Source organism: Tubulanus polymorphus, chromosome 10, assembly GCF_964204645.1.
Source record: "Tubulanus polymorphus chromosome 10, tnTubPoly1.2, whole genome shotgun sequence".
NCBI lineage: Eukaryota > Metazoa > Nemertea > Palaeonemertea > Tubulaniformes > Tubulanidae > Tubulanus > Tubulanus polymorphus.
The window spans coordinates 14142302-14162218 of NC_134034.1; the positions used below are offsets into that span (position 1 = coordinate 14142302).

The 19917-nt window shown below is 39.0% G+C and overlaps 1 long non-coding RNA gene across 1 annotated transcript; it reads right to left on the reverse strand.

The window, feature by feature from the left end:
* Window positions 1-9076: 9076 nt before the first annotated feature.
* On the reverse strand, window positions 9077-11269 carry LOC141912127 (uncharacterized). Its single transcript, XR_012620128.1, has 4 exons — window positions 11171-11269; window positions 10443-10530; window positions 9917-9977; window positions 9077-9819 (listed from the first exon to the last, which is right to left on the reverse strand). It is a non-coding gene; the product is annotated as an uncharacterized LOC141912127 (long non-coding RNA).
* Between the last annotated feature and the right edge of the window lie 8648 nt (window positions 11270-19917).

The following is a 19917-nucleotide window of genomic DNA, read 5'->3' on the forward strand; positions in this document are numbered from 1 at the left end:
AACTCATGCGCTAAAAATCAGAGAAAAGAGTAAAAACGAAAAATGGCAAATGAAGGAAAAATGGCTGGAGTTTGATTTGTTCCACTGGGTTCAAGTGTTAACTTGAAAAGACAATCAAACAGATTATTTATGACGTATATATTTTGCATCAAAACATTGATTAATAACTTTTATGAATAGGATTCCATAAACTACTTGCTTATATGAAACCTCTAGTAGAGAGTATTGAAATAGTCCACAATGGTTTCATTTAGTGACGTCATGTTGAATTGGTGAAGCAACATCAATAGCATTAATTGTTTTGATCTCAGCCATCATTCTTGTCCTTGGTTTGTGTTTGCCTTTCTCACAATATTTTGTGAGTGTGGAGGTTTGGTTCGGGCTTATTTCCTCGGTTCGCGTGAACCCTCCGTATACCTCCCCCTCCCTTACAACATTAAGTTCCTCGGGTTTGGTTTGATGTTTTGTAGATGAAACCTCTACAACTCAAACTCGCATCATTTGATGAAATGAAATCTGTTTACAGACGACTGCTGCAACTTGTCGTGAAACTGAGATATATTGTGAATACTTATTAGAGGGAGTAGAAATAATAGGAATAATGTGATGAAATTGATAAAGAAATCATCTGTAAAAATGAAGCCATGTGATTTTCAAGACCAACCCAGGCATATGATCATTTGAGGTCATCTGAATGCCTCCAAAATGTGTAGAGAAAGTATCTGTGAGTCCCATCAATGATGCAATTGATTAAGGATTTTGATTTATAAATGAAATTGATATGATCGTGAAAAATGGCAAATCGTTTTGTAGTTATTGTACAGATGAGTGGTGTGTGAAGAGGAGACAAGAGAGTTAAGGAGGCATGATGGGAGGGCATTGAGGGAGGGCTAGGTGGGAGGGCTTTGAGGGTGGGCCAGGTGGGAGGGCGGGAGGGAAGGGGTCTGGGAGGGGAGGGTCGGGTCGGGAGGTTAGATGAGTTAAAATGTTCTGATGTTTTAGTTAGATGGATGGGAATCTAATGAAGATGAGAGAACATTAAATCACTGTTCAATCACAGGATGAAGTAATGCAGTGATCTGTACTCTGTATCTGTACACAATGTTACATGTATCTGTAACTGTACAATCAGTATGAAATAAGTACAGCAGTTTAATCTACAGAAATCCTGTACTGTTTCTGTCTGATTGATTGATAATTTGAGATGTTACATTCTGCTCTATTGTCACTGATTATTGTTTCTTTTTCTTTTCAGAATGAAATGAATGCAATAGAATTTACTATTTAAACAGGCTCATTTAAGGTAAGTATAAAACTGGTAATGAATTTCTCCACAGAATTCTTCACAGTCTCTGTTGATATTTTGAATTATTTTTGAACTAAAAATTACTGTTTTACTCTCAGTTACAGGATGAGATACACACCGCAGCAGCAGCAGCAACAGCAGCACTGGCAGTACCCGCAGTACCAGCACCATGCAGCAACAGCGCCACCACCAGCTGCAACAGCAGCACTGGCAGTACCTGCAGTACCAGCACCATGCAGCAACAGCGCCACCACCAGCTGCAACAGCAGCACTGGCAGTACCCGCAGTACCAGCACCATGCAGCAACAGCGCCACCAGCAGCTGCAACAGCAGCACTGGCAGTACCCGCAGTACCAGCACCATGCAGCAACAGCGCCACCACCAGCTGCAACAGCAGCACTGGCAGTACCTGCAGTACCAGCACCATGCAGCTACGTACAGAGCCACCACCAGCTGCAACAGCAGCACTGGCAGTACTCGCAGTACCAGCACCATGCAGCAACAGCGCCACCACCAGCTGCAACAGCAGCACTGGCAGTACCCGCAGTAACAGCACCATGCAGCAACAGCGCCACCAGCAGCTGCAACAGCATCAGTAGCAGGTAAAACCTGTTTGGAAATTCATTATTTTTAGAGAACTGTTCTATATAAATTATTCTATCTGTTTATGTTTCCAGCATTCAATCACTCAAAGATCACGGCTTAGTTTGATTTTGGTGTGAAACTGCTCTTATTTCATAACAACTTAACTGACAATTCTAAAATTTGTATTTAGGAGCTGAAATAACTGGAACCCTTGATAGAATCTGTGAACAGTAAACATTGGGAATTCACTTCACATTTGTTTAAGATGGACATCGCTTTAGATCCTCAAAACCAATACGGTACCGGTAAATATCTTTACAGATTCTAGTCTCTGTTTGACTGTACATTTATAAACTCATTTCCTGATTAGAAGCTACATTAATCAGTGAAGGCGAATTTTCAATCACTTCTATTCTGGTCAAAGTTCGAATCATCAAAATTATACAACTGTTGTATTCTGGGGTCTAAAATAAAGCTGAACTTGCAGTAAACATTGCGCTCTACAAATCAAACAAGTCAGAAGCGGTGAGTTTTATATCGATTTATTGCAGTAATTTGTGGTGATCTTCAAATCAAGTCCAGAAAATGATGTTTTGATCGGTCAATGTTGGCAGGTATCAACGTTTTACTTGAGGACGCAGTCTAAAGCTACCATCAAACCTCTCAGAAATCTGCATATACTCGACACATTGTGATAAACTACTCATTAACCTGGTAGGTTTTCTGTCAATCGAACAGTTGCAGTTTCTATCTATTTCATTAACCATTTTCTGGCATAATTTTCTCTTTCCAGAATGCAATACGCCCAACACTTATTGGAACTGGAGAAATTAAAAATATTCACCTTCAAAGAGTAAAGAAGCTCTAGTTGCTGAAGCTGCTGCTATCGTTTTAAGAATTTATTTTCTCAGAAAATCATCAGTTCTCTTAACTTCATGACATTACCGTATTACTGTTGGAAGTGAAATCCTGCTAGATGGCACTGAACTTATCTGATATGAGTTTAGAAATGGTGAGTCTTTCATCACTCCACTGTGCTCTAATTTCATTATATTCTAACATTTAATTATTCTGTACAGGATTTTTATGCGTGATTCTCCGGGAAGCAGTGTGGCTGATGCTGCTGCAGCTGATGCTGCTTAATTCTGCTCAACACAAGTTTGAAAATGATTGATTTTCTAATAGAATTTAGCCCCAATTTCAGACTGCTATAAATACGTTACTTTTTCATAGTATGATGATTTTTTGCAGCATGAAATTTGTCCAATCGAACAGTTTGAAAATTGACCAAAGATTGAATAATGTTGTTGAATTATCTAGAATTATAAGGTAATGATAAATTCTAGTTTCCGAAATATTTCATGAAAACAATAATTCCCACTTGACTGTTAATTCAATCGAACATTTTCAATGTAATATTTGCTGACACAGGTTTTCTCTATTCTAGGACGAAGTAGGGATCGGGACCAATTTGCCATTTGACAGGGACAGGAACCAGCCATCTACCTGGAGATTGATATGCTGCCACTTATTTCAGATCTGCAATTTTTAAGTTTAAAGCCAAATGAATATTGTTTATCTGTGCCGACCGGCACGGGCAGCCTACTGTTTGTGATGGTTTGATAGACTGTGTATCACGTATACATAAAAACAATAGAGTCATCCCCTGATTCGTCTCTCAAAGCTGTGGTGTCATTTTTGCTAATAGAATAATAGCCTGACTCGGGCATAGAATATATAATTTAAACCCTGCTATATGCAAATTTAAGGCAAAATTCATTTATCAAGAATCAAAGTAATAAAAGTATAATGAAGAAATAACTAGAACAACCTATACGAACAAAATAACAAAACCTCTCGACCTTAGCACTGAACACTCGCTTTACTTTCCTAATTAACTTGTTTTTCCCTGTTTTAGTTATTCTTCAGACTTGATAATGGTCTCTACAGAGACTCCAAAATGTTGTGTCTTTTACTTCTATTAAGTTTCTATATAGTGGGTTTTAAAGTTTTAGTGAAAATTGAAATTGAAGATTAAATGTAGCTGTAAAGCAGCGATAACTGGTTGCATTAGTTTGTAATTGTTTGTACCCCACGACCCAGTTTTATTGGTCTGGTTTTGTAAAAAAAATTGTATGATACACATATTGTATAATGATGTAATATGGACATGTTTTAAGTAACTCAATCAATGAAACCATAAAGTTGAAATATCGACAGGTTTTCTTTATTATGGGACTATAATATTTCGTGTGAACTGTTGTTCTGTTTTATTTGAAATAAAGATGAATTTTCTGTGTTGTTTTAGTTGTGATAACAGACGCCAGCAGTTTCACACACACTCAGTGCGTCACACGTAAATCCCACGGGTTCAGTTTCATAGAAATAATTAACTCAAAAAACTTTACTCAATTCGACTTTACCGTCTCAATAAATGAATATTTTTGAAGAAACTGAGCCTAGGGTACAGTTTCACGAACCAATTGCGTTCAAACATTTTATTTTGAAGAAAAAATTAAATCCAAGTTGAAATTGATTCATCCTTTCTCTGTGAAACTGGACTCGACGGGATTAAATACTCGCTATTCAGTGTGCGAAACTGCAGCATCTAAATCTGATTGAAACCCGCATCATAAACCAAATCCTACCGACGGATTAATTATCATCAAAGATTTGTGAGATTTGATCAATTTCTTCGCAAATTCATTTAAAAAATGGATCGTTTTTTGTGAAACTGCGACCCCTGGTGTCCACTCGAGGGATTCATTTATTCTTTTTCACCCTGGTATGCGAGGGTTTCAATTCGATGGTCCAACTACTATTCTTAAAAAGGCAGGTGCATTACATGACAATGAGGAATAAATGTAGATAAATTTTGCTGTAAGTCGTGTGTGCGTTATTTTATCATTTTTCGAGAAACTGGGTCATTCATTTATTACGTACGCATTAGGGGAGGGCGAGGGGGTCAGTGCAATTGCGTACGTAATCCTTAATGTATATGAGAAAATGGCCGATTTTGCGTACAGAGGGGGGGGGGGGTTGAAAATTTCAAATTTTATGCGTACGTAATAAATGAATGATCCCAACAACCTAGAATAATGCTGGGTTCGAACCCGGGTCACCCCTGTACATCATCTAATCAGCATCAGGACCTCTCTGAACCAGTATCAGTAATTACTGAGTTCGAACCCGGGATACCCCTGTACATCCTCCATTCAGCATCAGGACCAATCAGAATCAGTACCAATAGACCGGATTTGAACCCGGGATGCCCCTCTACATCCTCTATTCAGCATCAGGACCACTCTGAATCAGTTATCAGTAATTACTTTTGTTAAGATATCAACATTTTACCGTACGGTGCTGCCTCTATGCTTATCGGTAGCGGGATTTTCATACACTAACGTTAGTCAACTCTGGCAAGCAAGGGTTACGGAGTATAACTGGACAGCACGACGATTGCCAGAGTTGACTTCAGTTAGTGTACGGAAATCCCGCTAACGATGAGCATAGCGGCAGCACCGTACGGTCGGGACACCCCTGTACATCCTCTATCCAGCATCAGGACAACTTGGACCACTACTGAGTTCGAACCCGGGACACCCCTGTACATCATCTGATCAGCATCGGGACCTCTCTGAATCAGTATCAGTAATTACTGGGTTCGAACTGGGGTCACCCCTGTACATCCTCTTCTCAGTATCAAGACCACTCTGAACCAGTATCAGTAATTACTTGGTTCGAACGCGGGACACCCCGTACCCATTATGATGCGATTAGACACGTGATCGATGGTCGTCCTCATTTAGAAGAAGAATTTAATTGTGAAACATGGTCATATCCAGGAATGTTTAAACCCGGCGATCAATGTCTCGACTAAAACCGTGTCTATATCGATATTTGTACTGTTAATCGTCGTATTCATCTTCTTTACGATAACCTACAACGATACGATTTCAAACTGTGTTCTACCCGTACTCGTAGTAGGCCTAACTACCAATTTCACGTTGTTTGGAGCCAATTTAGGACAGTTTAACTTCAACCTAGAGCGATTTCACCCACCCCGAGTGCTACTTGATAAAAGTTCCTGTGTATCAAGTTTAATCGTAATCGGTCCATTGGGTCAAGAGATATAGACATTTATCCAAAGCGACACCTATATGGAAAAGAGTGGAAATTGTTGCATACCAACCGTAAAGTAGATATTGTGGTTTTTATATATATTGAATAATGTCACCAACTCTTTTATTCATTTAGAAATAAACTACTGTATTGAGCGAAGTATCTTTTAAATAAAGTGGCCTCTAAGGATAAAGCAAATATATGTGTTCAAAATATATAAGTTAGTATAGAATCTATTGACCAAAAAATAACCCGAGTCAAACAGATGATCATCGTACTACAAATACCTCGCTGGGCCAAAAATTAGCCCCAACCTGAGGCACTAGCCCTAACCCTAGATCGACGGTAACCCTAACCCTAGCAGGACTCGAACCTGCGAACTCCAGCATGCCAGCCGAGCACGCTAACCACTAGACCGGTGAGTTCTGGTGGCTAACTTAGTTTGTGAATACGTGTGGTCAGTGTGGTACAAGGCCAACACTTGGGTTTCTGCGTTTATTAATCAGGCCAACACTCGCGTCAGTGTTTGTTTCTTGGTAATAGCCTTTTTAGTGCCCTGGGGCCAGTTCCATGGGTGATGGCTTAGGAGGTGAATCTAAGCTTTTCTCATATCGGTATTTGTACATAACTCAATCGTGAACGTCTTTCTGTATTCCAAGACTGATTCTATTGGCTGATACAGTCAAAGTAAATCGCTTAATCCGCATCGGCTTAATCCGAATTTTGGTCTAATCCGGATAATATTTACTGTCAATTTAATCATTTAATTTAATCATTTAATCATTAATTATACACGAAAATCCGGATTTGCCGCAAAACGGATGAATTTTGTTGGTCCCAATGATCGGAATTAGGGAGATTCTATCATACCATTTACTCTCCTTAAAGCTCTAATGATGGTACAGTTATTAATTTCTAACAAACTAGTGTTGAGTGATGAATGAAATTTGACTTACGAAAAATCTGTATTCCTCAGACGAGGTATTTCATAGCCGTCGCAGGATTCTTACTAGAGTGGGATGCGACGGCTGACATAGCCGCAACTTATATTTTGAAAGCCCTGCTGCTCAACATCATCACGTTCAAGTGACTTAAGAAAAATAAGTTTCATGCAAGAGTCACGTATAAAAACAAAATATAAATGTTATATCTAGCCCATTTGAAAAGGAGGGGTATTTAGAATCGGTAAGAAAAATAAACGGCTGAAAGTTTTGATAACGTATTAACGAACTATATACTAGATTACGTATATAATTCGGGTAGTGAAGTTCTATGTCCTGCGTTCTGAATGTTTAAGATATTTGTAAACTTCCTATAATGATAATAATATATTTCCCTATAAAAACCCAAATAACATGATTACAGTCGTTGATATTAAGAAATTTTTCCTACCTACAAAACTGCAACTTTTCACCAGTTTCCGACCTGATCCAGTTATTTCATAGTTAATCCAATCCTGAGTCAATTTGATTCCGTGTCCAAGTCTTTAAACGTTCACAAAATCTAGTTTTCAGGCGAAATTTTCTATCGAAGTTCGGTTGAAAATGTTCCAATTTTTTCCGTTCATACAATCTTAAAACTTTCCAAAAACAATTTCTCCGTAATGAACATACGATTCCCGATTGGATTAATTCCTTTCCGAGTAAAATCCAATCAGAATAGCGAAAGATGGCGCACGATTCGACTGACATTACGATTTATTCGATGAAATCGAATTTCCCGGCGCCTGCGACAAGCCCAGGCACGCTCCAGTACGCGGCCGCTGATTGGCTAATCTATCTCAATTGGGGGATATCGTCTATTGCTAGTGCGCGGGATATTTCAATTGTGGCGTGTTCTATTGTGTTGCAACAATAGGGGGATGAGCTATTGCGACAGCGGGATGCGGGATCGGTCCATTTGTTACATACATCTTGAAATATCGAGCCGGGGATAGTTCCATCCTCGATACTTTACTGATTGAGGTTATAGGGGTGTTTATAAAGGTTTATCGCCGTTTTTAATGATATCTGTAAAAAAAGAACTTGAAGATGCGACTACCCTCTCACTAGACGGGTCTATGTTTGTGATATCATAGACGGCGTCGCGCACGAGACAATATGATACATGTGACTGCAGCATATCATTATGTAGAAATCATATGGAGGGCAAAATTCTCTCAATTCTATCGGACGACGAACGTACAACGAACAGGTTCGTTGATGAGACTCCTTTGATATACGATTAGGCGCCATGTACTGGTCGGGGATGGGGGCAAGAGAAGCGAAATAAAGGCTCAAAGTTACTGATCGAATAAGTGTCCAAACTCAGTCAAACATGTCAACTTGAACCCAGGTAGCGATTAATGTAGTCCGAGGTTTGACTTATACCACATGTGGACGCGCGTCTGGGGACGGGGGTGTTTGGGATATGACAAATGATTATTCCAGTTTTCCTGCTGTTCGTCCGCTATCCTAAGCAGGGAAAAGAAGGGGACCAAAAGACCATGCATCATCAATCAGACCATAATATAAAGAAATAATCGTCTATTTATAAATATATTTCTATTTATTTCCATTAACACTACATAGACCTATATAAGATTGATTCTATAGTAAAAATGAGTTAGTTTTTGTTTGGAAAGAAAATTTGGTGAAATTTGGTGTCAAATATGTGGACGCTGGAACCCGGGAAAAATCCTCTCTTTCAACATCCAATGGCAAGTTACAGGGTTCGAATCACGGACACAGAGTTTAATTCATTGAATAAATTTCATTCTATATTTCCCATAGATGATGCATAAGAAATAAGGTGCATTGAAACTCCATTGATTATCAATTCAGAAAATAGATAAGGTTCCTCTAGGGGCACATAGGCTTATAGATATTGATATTGATGAAAGCAGAATGTAGCCTAAGCAATAATGACACTTTTAAGTAAATAATGCAAATATCTTTTCTTAATTTATAGCTTGATTCTGAAGAAGGGGAGAACACAGTTTTCATGACAGTTTTCATCATCATCTGTGCGGTCTGAAGTATCTAGGGGTCACCCGGACTCAACATTACGGCCTCCAGTATCATCATTCGAGGTTAATTTTATATTTCTATGAAATATTTTGCTCAAATAAATTCATTTTGTTATCATATCAATGAAAATTAGTGTAGTTATTCATTTCAGTTTGAAATTTGGCTCTGTTTTGAGGAATTACTAATTTTCCAGAAATCGGATCCAGAAATTCACCTTGCCATCACCAGGACAACGCATCAGTCAAAACAAACAACAATCATTCAGAAATGAAGCCCTGTAGATTCTTATATTTGGTTAAAAGTTTGTTTATATTGGTTGAGTAGATTTTGAATGATGCAAAGTTAGAGTTTCAGTACTGATGGTTAATTTCACTGTCCTATCCCTGAAGGGCTTTTAGTCACTCAGATTTTGTGATAAAATGTGTTCAGATCAAAAGTTCACAACTCAAATTTCCGATAGATGGCGCCTGCGATATATAACTCATTTTGCCAACCGTCGCAATTAGCTTTTCCAGTAATTTAGTGGTTCAGCAAAATTCCAAGAGGTGGCGAACATGTAACTAATGTATGTGAAGTAATAAGACACCTTGGTTCATCATCTGATCAGAATCACTGGGTTTGAACCTGGGACATCGCAACACAGTCATTGGGTTCGAACCTGAGACATTCCTCCAAATCCTCCAATCAGCATGAAACATCACAGTCATTTAGATTCAATAATTCATTCATTTGACGCGCAGTCAATTTCAGGTGTAGACGTGTCGCAGGTTTCAGTTATTGAGATCCTCCTCCATTAGACTGAAAATAAATCAAACAACGTTCATTATAACATCATTAGAGCAATTCACAAAAATCATATCAAATATTCGACATGAATAAGAGTAACTAAACAAACCTGATCTAAACATCATCTTCTTTTGAGTAGAATAAACAAAACTCTAGCGTTAGGCCTACATCTGAAATAATACAAAACAAAGAAAATCATTATTTCTTCATCAGATAAAAAATGAAAACAGATTAAAAATGCTTTTAATGTCAAGAATTTTCAGTGTTACAATCTTTTTTTCATACAAGACTTAACGGTAAATTGGTTCAGACTTAGAGCAGGGAACACTATAAGAATCATATTACAGATTTCGAATCGAAATTTGCAGCATGTTCGTTGCTCAGCAGCAGGTGAATCGCACCATTCAAACATGTTTGATATTTCCACAGTAAATTTCATCGCAGCAAAATTTTTGTTTAGTCCCAAACACAGTAAATTGAGCCGCAATCTTTGACAAGCTTTCAAATCATGATGGCATCAATGATTTGAGAACGGCGCTGAAAACCTGCTTGGATTTTGGTTAACTCTGTTTTAAAACACCACTGAAACTATTTAGTTTCTAGAGGTCTGTGATTAGGGCCTAAGATATATCAACCTGAATCGAGGGATCACTTGTTCACTTCATTGCAAACAGTTATTTCTTGAACTTCCTGATGACTGCAGTTAATTAGTAGAGCATCACCCTGAAATAAACATAGAAACCTGTCAGAGAAAGCACTATAAAATCAAGGGTATCGGCGGGGTCAAATTCTTTATCTGTGTTGATAGCAATTACAGGGACTTGACACAAAAGGATTTTGACCCCAGTATCCTCAGTCTTTTTATATATAGTACCTAGGATACTGCGGTCGAAATGCTCAAATGCTCTGTATTGATAGTAATAGTTTATATTAGGCCTCAATCCACACTAGATATACATTTTACTAATTGAATCTTGAATGTCGGCCGACAGTTTTACACGCATTAGCTCGACATGGCGGTTTTATGTCCAACACACAGGAGCTTATCACCATTTGATGGAGGATGGACCACACCAGTATCCTTATATAGATAGGGGGGCTAACTGCAGTTTGGGTCACCTATCCACTGGGTGGCGCTAGTGTTATTAAAGAATAGTGTTATTGTAAGGTTAGGTACATACCATTAGGGACACCTAAACTGCAGTCATACCTAGATAGGGATACTGGCAACTGGTGTCATCCATCCGTCCATCAAATTGTGACGGAATTCATTGTGACAAGCCCCTGTGTTCCGACACCTTCCATCTCGAATCACCTTCAACCGTACAACAAAAGTATTCGATTCATAAGTAAATTTACTTACTGTTTTTCAATGTTGAAATGGTTTGAAGACATTCACTTCTGCGTTGAAAGAGAAGCTTCTAAATATTTCAAGTGTAAATTTCGATTGATTCGTCCGCCATCATTCTTAAATGGGACATACTCCACTTGGGAGGGCTAGTTCTGTAGTCCGCGCAGATCGAGGTCGACTAGGGCTCAGGGGCATTAGCGCTCCGGGCACCAACTAAAGAGTTCACGATAGTGCCCGCGGTAGACTTTACATGCCGCTCCGAATTGATAGTTGCGGGAAATAAAACCACGAAATTAGGAATTTGTTGCGATTTCCGTGCAATAGTTCACTGAAGAATTATGTGAAAAATATTCCCAATAAAATACCGGTATTTCAAACAAAGAAACTTAATAACTTAAATCGGAGAGGTATTTCACCTAGTTTATCAGCGGGGCGCGGCCGACATCGACAAGTTCTATATTTCTGTGATAAATTTCTATAACATATTTTGCTCAAATAAACTCATTTCATTATCATATCGATGAAAATAAGTGTAGTTATTGATTTCAGTATGAAATTTGGCTCTGTTTTGAGGAATTACTATTTTTCCAGACATCGGATCCAGAATATCACCTTGCCATCACCATGACAACGCACCAGTCAAAACAAACGACAATCATTCAGAAATGAAGCCCAGTAGATTCTAAAATTTGGTTTCAAGTTTATTTATTTTGGTTGAGTAGATTCTGAATGATGCAAAGTTTACCAGAGACACTGGTTTTACCAAAATCATCTCTGGGGGACAGTGCCAATCCTGGAAGGGTTTTAACAGTCACTCAGATATTGTGTTCCACTGCATTCAGATCAAACCAACAGTTCACACTCAACTTGAGAAATACATTGTGTTAATCTAAAATAAATTTCACGTTTTTTTTTACACTCAAGATATAAATTAGAATACAATACGTGGAGTTCCACTAATCATGGTCGATGTTTACGTACAAACTGACGATCAAAACCCGGCAAACTCGATACAATAGAAAAACCTTCCACACTCTGGAGCTCGTTCAGTCTATTCTGGACGCCGTCCTAAACCGTCTCCGGGTGTAAAACTGCAGAGCTTCATCACCCGTAACAGAACCTGTCTTCTTTACATAAATATCATCATAATGATATAAACTATCAATAACGTGTTTTATTCCTGATATAGCTATTTAAATCTAAAACTACATTTTAAATGTGAAATGTTCTTTAAAAGGTCAAAATCAAGATGGCGGCTTTTTCAAGTAAAACCTCGAAATTAAAAAACAATTTCTACAGTAATAAACATCTGTATTAAGATAAAATCCCACTATTTTAATCTGTAAATAGTGGGATTTTATCTTATTATCCGTTCATCACGTTTGAGTGTGGTTATCGTTCTACATCTGTATTGTCTATATGTGTGACGCGCGTTGTTGTACAAGGACAGCTGGTGACTGATAATAGTAACCGTTTTGTTGACAGACGACTGTATTATCTGTAATTGACTTGAATTAATGACACTGATCAAATTTGAATTTCTCCATCTTCACTAGTTGTATACGGTATCGACCGATTCACTGTTTGATTCACCGTAGATGATGTTCGGGAATCCACGCTTTGAGAATACGAACATTTCCCCCTATCGCGTAGTTATGTGGTTCAATGTCAGTTAGAGCAAATTAAGATTACGAAAGTGACACTTATAGGGCCCAGTTTTTGGACTACATGTTTATCAGATTTTGTTAAACTTTGAATATCAGACGGACTGTACATATAATCAGCCCACGATAAACCAGGTACCACTATAATAAATACGTGTATTTTGAACATAAGATGTAGAACACCAGAAGATCTCAATCTCTCTAGTCAATCTGAAAATTATTTCATTTCATCTTCCATTTCTCCTTTTCTATTAGTATTTTTTAAACCATCGAATTATTCAATATTGTAAAAAGTAAGTTCCGCCATTTATATTGAAAATTATAAATCCAACCATCATTTTTTTTATACTAAGTTGTTTAATTGAAGAACTTAATTGTAACGTACAAAATAAACTCGATGATTTTTCGCTGAATAAAACTTAAGTGAATATTTTAATCGCTTGATGTTTACGTCATACGGTTTACTTCAGTAAAAGTCGAAAAAGTTTATCTTATTTGTAAACTGTCGAAACGCTATCATTTTTCTGATAACAACAATTCTCTATTAAGACCCCATCGACGCCAATAATAAATTACCCTTTTTCCACCAAAATGGCATTTAGGGGACGACAGGAATCATGAAATAGCCTCAACAAAGGCAAAATAGGCCCAAACAATAGGTAATAGCACCTGGCTCGCCAACCCAATTTAGGACAGTGTAACTTCAACCTAGAGCGATTTCACCCACCCCGAGTGCTACTAAGCTCCTGTGTATCAAGTTTAATCGTAATCGGTCCATTGGGTCAAGAGATATAGACATTTATCCAAAGCGACACCTATATGGAAAAGAGTGGAAATTGTTGCATACCAACCGTAAAGTAGATATTGTGGTTTTTATATATATATTGAATAATGTCACCAACTCTTTTATTCATTTAGAAATAAACTACTGTATTGAGCGAAGTATCTTTTAAATAAAGTGGCCTCCACTAGATAAAGCAAATATATGTGTTCAAAATATATAAGTTAGTACAGAATCTATTGACCAAAAAACAACCCGAGTCAAACAGATGATCATCGTACTACAAATACCTCGCTGGGCCAAAAATTAGCCCCAACCTGAGGCACTAACCCTAACCCTAGATCGACCGTAACCCTAACCCTAGCAGGACTCGAACCTGCGACCAACAGCATGCCAGACGAGCGTGTTAACCACTAGACCATACACCAGTGACGATTAACGCAGTTTGTTAGTTTGTCTGGTCATTGTGTTAACCAGTGACCGGTCAGGTGTGGTGACCAGTATCGTATCGTATCGTATCGTATCGTATCGTATCGTATCGTATCGTATCGTATCGTATCGTATCGTATCGTATCGTATCGTATCGTATCGTATCGTATCGTATCGTATCGTATCGTATCGTATCGTATCGTATCGTATCGTATCGTATCAATATTTATTCCTACCTTACAGATTCTGCGACTCCTGTGTGTGTGTATGAATTCAGTGAGGATCCTTAAAGTAAATTTAAACCCTTCAGTTTCAGAAACGTTTTATATTAATCCTGAATGCGATTCCAATTCGAATGATTCCTGAAAAAAACAATTAGAAATTGAAAAGATCAGACGCCAATATTAAAGATAAAATACCTTTTTGAATTCATGTTAAATGAGCCTACCGAAGATTCATACTATTCAGATATATGATAAATTGATTTTGTTTAATATTTGAGAAAGAATACAGAGTTTTCACCGACTGAATCTAAACATCGTCGGTAAAAGTTTTGACAAAACGTCTAAATTTATCGACGTCAGTAAATTGTAAGATGGGTGGTAAATACCGGAATAACTACCACACTGAAACGTGGAGAATTAAATTAGAGGATAAAGAAATCATAAGTGATCTTGACGGCAATTTATGCTAAAACTGAGAACATAGTTAAACATTGACCAGTCAGGTGTGGTGACTCTATTCACTAAGAATATCCGCTATCATTATCTGACTATAACAGTTTCTAATCGGACCCCTGATTGCCGCCAGTAATAAATTAAACCTTTCTCATCCACCTAACGCTAGTGAAAGTGACCAGAATTCGTTCAACTTTTTCAGTACTATATTTCACTGATACCCGTTTGTTTTGGATCGAGCTTGCAAAACAGAACTGTCAAAATATATTCGGTTTAAAAACCTATGCGTGAAGTATGGTGAAATATCAGAATTTTCGGTGTTGAAATATTTGAATAAGTATGGAAGCCCTGAGAAGGCATCTTGGGTTTAGAGTTAATGCTCCTAACGTGTGGAATATTTTACCAAGTTCTCTTAGTTCAATTGAAAAGGTTGAATGTTTTAAAAGATCATTGAATACACACTTTTTTAAGCAGGCTTTTAGTTGTTAATTTTACTATGTCGTTAATTCATAACATTGTCATTACTTGTTATGACAATGTTATGACTTGTTATGACAATGTCATAATGTCATAACATTGTACGATGACAAGTCATAACACGGCATTCGTTATTACACGTATCGATGACACCCAGTCCCAGAATTAACAATTAACTATTTAAAATGTTTCTATCTCCCTCATGGATTGTGAACTTAGGTAATTTATCTACATCTGTTGCAACGCTACGCAATAAAGCGGCGTGTACTGGATAAATAAACGAATTGTGTTATAAAAAAACAATTAAAGAGAATCATTGTCGATAAAATTGCGTCGTCGTCATTACCTGTCATGAAAATTTCATAACATTGTCATTACTTGTTAGAAATTAGGCGTCCCCTGCTCAAACCACGAAAATCAGTGTCAAATAATTCGCGAAAATGAACTAAGTTGAGACCTGAAAAGCGACCTTTTTCTAACTTCCTGCACGACCCTAATAGTGGCCTAGGGCTCTGAAACTTCTCGGGTATTTAGAAGGGGTCATATAGTTGATATAGAACCATTAAAATCCTGGTCGCGGGGCTCCGTTGAGCCTAGGCGTCCCCTGCTCAAACCGCGAAAATCAGTGTCAAATAATTCGCGAAAATGCATTAAGTTAAGACCTGAAAAACGACCTTTTTCTAACTTCCGGCACGACCTTGATAGTGGCCCTAGGGCTCCGAAACTTCTCGGGTATTAAGAAGGGGTCATGAAGTTGATATAGAACCATTAAAAATCCTGGACGCGGGGCTCCGTTGAGCCTAGGCGTCCCCTGCTCAAACCAGTACTCTGTCGGTGCACAGTACTCCGTCGGTACACAGTACTCTATCGGTACACAGTACTCTGTCGGTACACAGTACTCTGTCGGGAAACAGTACTCCGTCGGTACACAGTACTCCGTCGGGACACAGTACTCCGTCGGTACACAGTACTCTGTCGGTACACAGTACTCCGTCGGGACACAGTACTCCGTCGGGACACAGTACTCCGTCGGTACACAGTACTCAGTCGGTACACAGTACTCCGTCGATACACAGTACTCCGTCGGGACACAGTACTCCGTCGGGACAAAGTACTCTGTCGGTACACAGTACTCCGCCGATACACAGTACTCCGTCGGGACACAGTACTCCGTCGGGACACAGTACTCCGTCGGTACACAGTACTCCGTCGGGACACAGTACTCTGTCGGTACACAGTACTCCGTCTGTACACAGTACTCCGTCGGGACACAGTACTCCGTCGGGACACAGTACTCTGTCGGTACACAGTACTCCGTCTGTACACAGTACTCCGTCGGTACACAGTACTCTGTCGGGACACAGTACTCCGTCGATACACAGTACTCTGTCGGTACACAGTACTCTGTCGGTACACAGTACTCGCAATTTTTGCCGATTGTTAACAATGAAGGGGCATTTAGCCGTATTCTGTATAATTGTTAAGGGGCACTTTTAAAGATTATAGGGGCACTAGGCGAAGTTGGCGACAACCATTCTTTCATGGGTTCGCCAGCTTCATTTTTTATCCGCATGTGTTGAAATCTTGTCTCGGATTCGTTTATTCTGGATTGCTCTGCTAGCCTCTAGAAGCCCTCTAAAAGCCTTTAAATGGTACCATATTTTCAAAATTTTCCGGGGGTGGGCCCCCAGACCCCCCTCTAAGGACTTCGCGCCTTCGGCGCTCGCATTGAACTGGATACTGGGTGTGCCCTAAGATCAGAAAGGTGCCCTTAAATTTCCTTCCAATACTGTCTACCCATCCCCCTGGATCCGCCCCTGGGTACTATGTCGGGTCACGGTACTCTGTCGGTACACAGTACTCCGTCGGGACACAGTACTCCGTCGTCGGTACACAGTACTCCGTCGGGACACAATACTCGTCGGGACACAGTACTCCGTCGGGACACAGAACTCCGTCGGTACACAGTACTCCGTCGGGACACAGTACTCGTCGGGACACAGTACTCCGTCCGGTACACAGTACTCCGTCGGGACACAGAACTCCGTCGGGACACAGTACTCCGTCGGGACACAGTACTCCGTCGGTACACAGTACTCTGTCGGTACACAGTACTCTGTCGGTACACAGTACTCTGTCGGTACACAGTACTCTGTCGGGACACTAGGGTTTCTGCGTTCATTAAACAGGCCAACACTCGTCAGTGTTTGTTTCTTGGTAATTTTAGTGCCCTGGGGCCAGTTCGATGGGTGAAGACTGATTCTATTGGCTAATACAGTCAAACTAAATCGTTTAATCCGCATCGGCTTAATCCGAATTTTGGTCTAATCCGGATAATATTTACAGTCAATTTAATCATTAATATACACGAAAATGACTTTTAAATCCGGATTTGCCGTAAAACGAATGAATTTTGTTGGTCCCAATGATCGGAATTAGGGAGATTCTATCATACCATTAATTTACTCTCCTTATATAAAGCTCTAATGTTGGTACAGTTATTAATTTCTAACAAACTAGTGTTGAGTGATGAATGAAATTTGACTTAAGAAAAATCTGTATTCCTCACATGCCGCAGTAAAATAGCAAGACTGCATCAAATTACAACCGTTCAGTGCTGCCCCTATGAATAACGATAGCGGAATTTCTGTGAACTAAAGTAGTAATTACGGAAACCTCGGAACGAATGATTAGATTGGTAAAGAGCGTGGTTTTCATTAGAATAAATTCTTTGAATATTGCGTAGAATACAAAACCTAATCTAATCGAAAAGAAGCCGAGACCTGCAATCGACTGGTTGCCATTTCTACTTGCGAATGCAGGTGGCGGTGACCAGTCTACCGGCGGGAATCCCAATCTGAGGTACACTATGACGCAATATCAAAATGGCGTGCTTTACCGAATTACCATAACACGAAATTAAGCAAAAACCTCACCTAAACATTGCCACCCTCCTTCCCGACCCCTGAAATCAGTATTTCAATATATGGTAAGTGTTTGTAACATTGGTTTAAATGGCGAAAAATATTCCATCTCAGATATTGTGGGAAATCATATTATTTCAGAGTCACATCCTGCAAACAGTGCACATATGGTGGCGCTCAGTCGAGCATATCGACGTCATTCCATCCTGATATATCTGGACCACGATGGGCTTCACCTCGCTGTTTTGTGATGAATTTGTTCTAAAATGATTCCATCGACTGATTACATCAAACAGTGAAAACAGTGTAAGTTTATTTCATCTGTCGCTTAACCTATAGGCCTATTAATCGCACTCCAAACATGTCGGACACCAACATCCTCCCATGGGAGGGATTTGAACCTGATGACATTGCTCGCTACACTCAGCCACGGTACGAACCCCTGCCACACTAGACCGGGTGCGCAGGTACATGCGCAGCTTTACCGTGCGAAATCTTGCGGCACCAATCAGATTGCTCGTTAATCGCTGAGGTAAATTTCACGGAAGAACTATAAATGGGAAAACCCGGGCTCAAATAAAACTGAATTTCTGATTGGCTATTAATGACATCAACTAAGCTGCGCGTGTAGCTGCTGCGCACTCGGTCTAGTGTGGCAGGGATTCGTACCGTGGCATTCTGGATGCCATCAGGTTCGAGTTCCTGCCGCGGGAGGATTGATGCCTCTACTTGCCTCCATTCGTCTGTGATATTGATGATGATGATGATCATCGGTTTCAGAAACAGATAATATTTAAACTGTTCGTTTTTTCATTACTTTCTTGTTTATATTTCATGTTGAACTCTAGATGCAAAACCTAAACTGTTGATAGAAAAACCCCGTGAATAAACGAACTGCAGATTTGAGCGAACAATCTAATTTGTAAGTTTGAATTTTAGATTTGATATTTCTGCAGTTATTTCTAAGGAAAGAAAACAATCTTAGATTTGTCTATTATAGGTATCACTTCAACATGTTCAACGGGAATTTTGATTCAGCACCGGAAAACAAGAATCACTCTTAGATTCAGCACAGGACAACAAGGAATCAGTGTTTCACAATCAGACTTTTTTGGTTTTGCGCCGGACATCGGGAATCATTCTTGGATTCAGCACAGGACAACAAGGAATCAGTGTTTTACTACCAGACTTTTTTTTGATTTAGCACAGGACATCGGGAATCACTCTTGGATTCAGCATGACGTCAGGAATCACTATAGCCTATGTGGAAATTCAAGATAAGTTACATTTATTTATCGGTGGTTGAATTGATTTTAAGGGACTAATTTTATATTGTTTGTTATAAACCATGTTTTGAAATGAAATCTCAGAACCTGTTGCAGTTATTCAATCATTTCAAATTTCTTTTGGTGAATATTTGGCTATAATCAGTTCATGGTTGGAATTGTTATTTCTGTAAGCGGGTTTACAGGTTTTCTAAATTGTGATCAACTCAAATGTTATTTCTAATCAATATGAAAGTGGTTCCTGATGTCAATAATACAACTGTTATCAATCATGTTCCTTCTTGATAATCAGATCATGTGTATCTTGAGAGTTAGAATTTCTATAGATTAAACTGCTGTACTTATTTCGTACTGATTGTACAGTTACAGATACATGTAACATTGTGTACCGATACTGAGATACAGATCACTGCATTTCTTCATCCTGTGATTGAACAGTGATTTAATGTTCTTTCATCTTCATTAGATTCTCATCTGTCTAACTAAAACATCAGAACATTCAACTCACCTAACCACGGGAT